Consider the following 8423-nt stretch of genomic DNA (forward strand, 5'->3'; position numbering starts at 1 on the left):
GATACACCCACTGTCCCCATGTCCTAATAAAGGCAAAAAGTATGAGTACACATTTATTAAATATCTACTCATTGAGCAAAACTCCATAAATATGTATATGCTCACCAAATGGTTATGAACGAAATTTCAGCAGGAAGAATGTGCAAGTGCTTTTCAGATAAATAGAAATTAAAATAGCACTGGAATTTTTCTGAGGGCAGATAATAGAGCTGTAAGTTATGGAAAAGCCTCTTGTAATGGCAGGGCGCGGAGTGACCAACCATCCCCGTTGGCACAGAACAGGGGTTTCCTGGGAATTTTCAGTGCTAAATCTGGGAAATTGCAGGCAAACTGGGACGACTGGTCACCTTGCAGGGCACCCCACCAGAATTCCTGAATGATGTGATTAAAACACTTTTCAAAACTAAGTGGAAAGAAATTGCTTTTTGACATTTTGATTATAAAGTTTGTTTCAATGCAGCATGTTTTGCTTTTTCAAAAAATGTTTTTGTTATTCCTGTGTTTTACCCCACAGAAGGTAAGAAATTTTAATTTTAATATAAATTCAATTTACAATTAAATTTTAGCAAAAGTGTGAAGAGAGATTCTGATAAGCTAATTGAGTACTTTGCATTTCTTTAAAAATATCCGTCTGTGTATTTCAAATTTTGTTACAAACAACAATTAAGTGTTGCACCATTGTTTAGAGGTAGATCTTATCACACCAGTTCTATGTGGTAAATAATAATAAGGCTTAGAGGAACTGAGGTTATAGGCCTCATTAGAAGTCTGGTAGAAATAGTACTAACCAAAAATAGAACCCAAGATTCCTGACTGCAGCCCTTTCTCTAAGAGAGGGGTGCCCAAATTTTTTTCAACGTTTTTTACCAAGGGCCATATGCGGTAAAATACACAAACAGCTGGGCCACTCACTCGAGGTCAAGTACATATTGCCTCACCTGGTTTATTTAAGTAAACTAAATATATTTTTGGAATTTGCTGCGGGCCAATAAAAAATGGATTGCGGGCCGCAGTTGGCCCGCAGGCCGCAGTTTGGACACCCCTGGTCTAAGATACCCTCTACTGTCTTTCTTCTAGTAAATAAGATCTATAGACTTTATTATAAAACCTCAGATGTTATACAAGTAATTATCTATAGTATGTGGTAAGATAATGCTGGAGCTAGAAGTAGAGTACATGCCCTCATATAATTAGACAAATGTACAAAACTGTAGTGTCTCTGTTCTCCATAAATTACAAGGCACATTTATTTGGCCTAAATGTGTACTTATGCCCCAAACAAAAAACTGGCAAATTATCACCTCCCCAAAAGTGAACACATGTTTGTTTTAATAACTTAGCCACTTGAAAAAAAATATTTTTTTTTCAACAAAAGTTTGCAAAAGAAAGACTTCTCTGTAGTTCACAATATCTCTAGTTTATCATGTTGCCTTTTGGATGTACTTGAATGAATGGGCAAAAAGTGAGCAAATGTATTATCGAGTCTCTACTCTATGCCTGTGTAGGTGAGTGTATGTTTAATTTACTCCTTCTGATCTTGTGAAGTTGGAATTCTTAACCTCATCTTATAGATGAGAAAAAAGGCTCAAAGATGAAAAGTAATTTGCCAAAGTCCGCACAGGTGACAGAGCTTAGATTCAAATCCACGTTTTTAGAGTTCAACCTCACTGTTTTTACCACATAGTTCTCAGGGATTGTAATAAGATCTTATTCCTATTTTAATGTGCCTTTGTATTTGTTATCGCGGAGTAATTGCTATCAAGCCTACTGTTGTCCAGATTGGCAGCATAAACACTGACTGCAATGTTTGTTCCTCCTGGAAATAGGTAATAAAAATAGAATAGTGAATAAATAGATGTGTTATCCTCTACTCACATTGCCCTACTTTATTCTTGTAGATACAATCTTAGCCTTTTTCATGAAAAAATACGTAAGTCACGATTCTTGTTGACCAACCAATCAATAGTTATTTATTTGTGTCTACTTAGGGCAAAGCTCCTTTCTAGGCATTTTGGAGAGAGAAAAAAGAAGAACGCTGCCATCTCAGAATTCCTAATTTATTCAAGAGGAAGAGACTGAAAGTAAAAGATAACTATAAAAACTGTACATTGAAGAGTGTCACAAACCAAGAAGAATGGCCGTCCTTTAAAGGACGTAGGTCACTAGCCTGGGTGTTGTAAGAAAGCTGTATATGCTGGACTTTCTCACGCTGCCATGCCTCTGCATCTGCCTGACATCCTTCCCAACCTCTCTTTACCCCGAACTATTCCATATGCTTCATGACTGTTTTTTTAAGCCATTCCAAACCTGGCACTTGAGGCCTAGAAAATGAATCATCGTATCTTCCATTCCTAACAAACTTCCAAGATTTGATAACGTTGGAATGAATTAATATAAACCTAAAGATGTAAATCAATGGTCATTTATTGTCTTCTCACCTCAGAGTGTGTTGAATCTTGCCAACCTAATATTAACACTGGTGTTCTTACCTGTTAATTCTTCTAGGTCTCCACAAAAACTTGAAGGTTATGTGGAGGAGGAGGAAGGAGTTGAACTCTAAAAACCTGAGTTTGAATCTAAGCTCTGTCACCTGTTGTGGACTTTGGCAAATTACTTTTCATCTTTGAGCCTTTTTCCTCATCTATGAGATGAGATTAAGAATTCCAGCTTCACAAGATCAGAAGGTGTAAATTAAACATACATTCACTGCCAATCTGGATAACAGCTGCTTGTCCTCCATGGCACCCCTTATCTAGGGTTTCTGTAAGGCAAATGCCCATCTCACCTCCCAAATCCCCTGTGGTACCTCAGCTTTTAATACTTCATGGCAAGAGAGGATTGATGTTGAAATTCAATGGGTTGGACATAAATGATACAATGCAGCCTGGTTATGAATGAGTAAAGGATTGCAGCAAGGAGCAAAAAAGAAATAAATTCCTTAAGGGCCTGGAGATCAGAGTAACCAAGGGGACCCAGAAACAGCAGCATTGACAGGTCCACCAAACCCCAAAGTTTTCAGAAACAAAAATCTTTTCATTTTTTAAAATTTTCTCCTCTCTCTCTCTCTTTCTCTCTCTCTCTCTCTCTCTCTCTCTCTCTCTCTCTCTCTCTCTCTCTCTCTTCTACTTTGTTGGAGACAATACCATGACTTAAAAGGCATCATCACCTTTTCCAGCTCCAGGAACCAGATGCCACTCCCTTACAGTTATTTTGCAATGTGGCATGAACCGGTTTTTCAATTGTGTCTTTCCAACTATACTTTCAGAGACGTCATCAGTAAAGTAATAATGGAGGACTTGTGATGCATGACTTCTTGTCCAGAATTGTTTATGAGCTGTTTCACATGTTGCTTTCATGAAAAGATAATGTAACATGTTGGATGTATGATATGACAGACTCAAATGCTATAGCACTGAACAGAATTCCCATGTTAAAGAGTTTAAATGGAATTAAAAAATAATTAAAATCATTACATTGTATCTAAATGTTATTAAAGTGGAATAGTCCCAAAGGGTTATACATTAGTTATCGATTGGTATTTTTTTTGCATAAAGCAAAGCCAGGTATATGCAGATATATTTTTCATGAACAATAATAAACTGCATGTATGAGCTATGAGAGCTGTTGTTTTCTTCTAGGGGAGTGTCAGACAGAGGAATGTTGTATAAAAGTGAATAGTCTTACTTGCTCAGCTAACTTTGAGAGGCACTGTGGTGTGTCAGCACCAAAAGTTCCAGAGATAGAAGCCCCACTTACTAAGTATAATATTATATGACCTTAAGAAAATTACCTAACCTCTTAAGAGCCTGCTTCCCACTCTAAAAAAAAACAACAAAAAAAAAACCACGGAATAATAATAGTATTTTCCTCATTGGATTGTAACAATTAATGGACTAAAGTAAAGGACTCACTACATTATCATTATTGGACACAGAAAATGTACACTGTTTTGTTTTAGACCTGAGAATATACAAAGATGATTATTCAGTCCCTTTTAAAGCAGTGGCCGTTTGAAGGGTACAGACCGTTATTTATTTGTCAAATAGTTGAAAATGTTGCTGTGCTCTTCTTGTATGCCTGAATTTTTATTAGTTAATTCAACAAGTTGATTATTCACCAAGAGTATGTCAGGCACTGTGCTAGATGTTGAGAAGAGGATAAATAAAATCATTTCAGCTCTCAAGATGCTCAGAGATTAATAGGGAAACATATCTAACCATGAACTACATTATAATATAATAAAACTGTTATATAATAAAGTATGATCGGAATGTTAGGGGAGCAAGAAGATGGGAATCTCAGTGTGGGAGGCAAACAAGGGTATCATGGAGGGCTCCTAGGGGAGGTGTGGCCGAAGCTGAGTATTGAAGGAAAAATAAATGACGTTCTGGAAAGAGAGAGTATGTATGAAAGAATATGGCATATTTGAACCATGGCCTATTTGGGGAACATGCCTGAAATTTAGGGTGTATCTGAGACTGTTAGAAATAACCTTGTACCTTCTCTGTACACTTCCCATTCCTTTCTTTTTTCCCATTCTTTTTTATCCCCTCTCCCCTTCCTCCTCAGGTAACTTGGCTAAAGCTTCCAGAGCTTGCAAATGGTAGAGTTAAAAATCAAAGCCCTGATTCATTTCTCTGTCTCCAGAGTCTGTGCTTCTCCTGCTATGTTACTTTGAAGATTTTCCACTCTTTTCAATAAAGTTTGTCATTATTTTCCTAGGAATTTTGTGAGCAAGACTATGTCAGGTTACTTGCTTTACTAAACTCATTTTGATGATTGCGTTTGGATTATATAGGACTATAGGATGTGTGCAATGAGGGGAAGATGTGTTCTCCATTAATTCAATTAAGTGCACATTTACTGAATGCAATTGATAGATGTAATGTTAAATTGTTTGAGACTTTTCTTGTTTCTTGAGATAGGCCTGTAATGATATAAATTTCCCTCTTATTACTGCTTTTACAGCAGCCCAATAATTTCGATATGTTGTATTTTCATTTTCATTTGTTTCTATATATCTTTTGCTCTCTCCTTTTATTTCTTCTTTGACCCAGTCTGTAACTGGTAATTTTTAAAGTTAAATTTCTCTTTTATTACTGACTTCTCAAAAAAGCAGAGGCAAAATATAAAATGCCAAAATAATTATAATAGTAGTTAAAGGTTTTCCAAAGACAAAAATGGTAGCAGGCTAATGTGCATTAATTCTTGTAGAGGGATTGAAAGCTCACAGAGATTGAAGGACCTGCTTTTAGTTTGTATGTGTGCCTATTTGTAAAAGGGCTTTCCCCTTTTATCCCCACCTGCCCTGTTTCTCTCTGACCTTGCTGATCCTCTCAACATATTTCAGCTTAAAGGAATAAGGAGTTTTAGTTCTGGAGCCATGAACATTTCTAATTCAACCTTAATTCTTAAAAGTAAATGGAATTAGTCTTGATAAACAAGGAAAAATGAATTCAAGAAATAATAGAAACATGGAATCAGAAAAAAATAATGGGATAGATTGCTTTCTGAACGATCAACATGTAATAACCAGTTGTTACAGCTATGGAAACTATGTACTATGTACCAAGTAAACACTGATTTTGGGGGGCGAGACCACAAACATTTTCCACTTTTAAACATCTTATGCCATCATTTAGAGATCATATCTTAAAAAGCCCTAAATATAGGGATGAGATTTGAAATTTTCTAAAGTCTTATCCCACCCAAACACATTTTACTTTACAGACATAGAAATAGAACCGTGCCTTAAATATACAAGCCAGTGCTGGAATAATTATGAAAATATGGGAGAGGAGGGTGAAATGCCAAAGCCTTTCATGTCAGGAAACAATAAAATCCAAAGATACATTTTTCACACAATAGGATCACAGAATATTGCGAAATGAGATACTAGTTATCTCTACTTCAATCTCTTTATTTTATAAATGAGAACATTAGAAGGAATATGGTTTGCCTATGGTGGTATTATTAACTAGTTAGTGTCAAAATGCTTAAATCTAATCCCTCATTTATTTCTTCTTAATCTACTGCTTTTTAAAAAAAATCTTTTCTCATATTCGAGGCAGTATAACAGAGGCTCTGGAGAACCAGTGTTTGCCTTCAAATCCTGGGCCACCATCTAACTTAGCTATGTAATCTTGGGTAAGTCAATTATTAATCCTTTTGGGTCTCATCTACAAAGTGGACGAACTAACAGAATTTACTTCCTAGGAGTTCGCAGAGATTGATATATTAACATGCAAATGCTTAATTCAGTGCCTGACACATAGTAAGCATTAAATAAACATTAGCTACTTATTATTCCGTATAAATATAGTTCTTAAATAATAACATGATGGGCAGGAGTACATAACCTAAATATTGTAGAACAAGGGTGTCAAAGAAGTTGAATTTGTGTGTGGAAATGGGAAACAGAGAAAAAGGCATAGGATGGAGAGGGAAAGTATAAACCAGGAAACAAACTACTGTAGGATTGAGTTAGAGCAAGGTAACTGTCATGCGGGGTCTCTGGTCCTGCTTCCTACACAAAAACACAGGATATGGTGAGGCCAAAAAGGAACATTAACAGAGCCATGGATAGGGGGCTTCATACCATTATATTCTCACTGGTGGCTGGGTTGGAGACACAGGAAGCAAGAGCCACACCATCCGCAACCTACCATCTGCTTCTGTCAATCAACCTCAGTTGCTAACTGCAATCTGCCATGCTAACTGCAATCCGCACTTGCCATCCACAATCCGCTGCTAGTATAGCCACTGCAGTTATATTAGCGGCAATGGCTCACTGGTTACAGCTGACAGCCCACTAGCCATAGCTGATGGCCATCAAATCACAGTTGATGTCCATTTACTACCTGAGCCAGCACCTTTCCACGTGAGGCCGAGAGTCTGGAAATTGCACTCCTGGCTCTGTCCTACAATAATCAGAAGGAAACTGGGTCATAGGAGAATTTTAAATAAATAATGGACCAAAATCTCTGTACAGATTTGGGCTATGGTGGAATTGGCAGGCTTAGGGTCTTACCGTAGCAGGAATAGGCTTCAAAGACCATGTTCCCTGAGACAAGGTGTGGGGACAGAGTCCCAGAGAGCAGTTTCCAGGCTCTCTGCCTCACATGGAAAGGTGCTGGCTTGGTTATTAGATGGCCATCAGCTGTAATCAGATGGCCACCCACTGTGGCTGGGTGTCCATCAGCTGTCACCAGTTAGCCATTAGCCACTAATATAACTGCAGTGGCTGTGCTTGCGGGTTGTTTGGTTGGCAGAGAAGCCGGGGGCAGATTGCGACTCCAGCTTCCTGTGTCTCCAACCCAGCCGCCAGCGAGACTATAGTGGTATGAACCTCCCTCCCCATGGCTCTGTTGGTGTTCCTTTTTGGCCTCACCATATCCTGCATTCTTATGCGGGGAGCAGGAGCTGAGACCCCACATGACACACGGAGAGAGAGAGCTAGCTTTCTGCCCAGGGTAACTGAAGAATAGAGCCAAAATCAGAAGTGTGGGTAGAAATAGCAAGGGATTAAGAAGAAGTATTTGGCTCCTTTTGGGAAGCCTAGGTAGAAGAGAGACTGACAAGTGGAATCATTGAAAAGTAAGTGTAGAGAAGTAAGAAACACTCTAAGACAAATCTTGCTATAACTATTGTCGTGCAGGGAGTCATGCGGGGTCTCTGGTCCCGCTCCCCACATAAGAACGCAGGATATGATGAGGCCAAAAAGGAACACCCACGGAGCCATAGGTAGGGGAGCCACACCACAGTATTCTCACTGGCGGCTGGGTTGGAGACACAGGAAGCAGGAGCCACAGGATTGCTACTTGCTGTCTGCTTCTCTGCAATCCGCAATCCACACTCCACTGCTTGCTAGCTCAGCCACCATCTTCTTGCTAGCCCCATTTTCTGCTAGCGTAGCCACAGCAGTTATATTAGTGGCCAATGGCTCAATGGTTACAGCTGACGGCCAACTAGCCACAGCTGATGGCCATCCGATCACAGTTGATGGCCATTTACTACCTAAGCCAGCACCTTTCCACATGAGGTCGAGAGCTTGGAAACTGCACTCCTGGCTCTGTCCCCACACTATTAATTATTAAAACCCAAAAACCTAATTATACTCTAAAAAAGCTAGCCTAAATATGATGTGGTTTATAACACCCTACCAAACAGTTAAAGGCCAGGAAGTTTGGTCCTGGAGTCAGAGCCAAAACAGTTTCAGGTGGTAGGTGTAGGCACACCTGTTTGGTAAACAAAGAGGCTTTTGTCCAAATGTTTATTGCATTTTGTCACCACCTTTTCCAGAGAGATTTGTTCAAAGTTAGCATAACAGTAATAGCACTTCTAAGAGTTCTATGGACCCATCTAGAACTTTCTTCTGTGATGACAGTGCTCTATATGCATAATCTAAATAGCAGAGAGTACCA

Source organism: Rhinolophus hipposideros, assembly GCF_964194185.1.
Source record: "Rhinolophus hipposideros genome assembly, chromosome: 5".
Taxonomy (NCBI): domain Eukaryota; kingdom Metazoa; phylum Chordata; class Mammalia; order Chiroptera; family Rhinolophidae; genus Rhinolophus; species Rhinolophus hipposideros.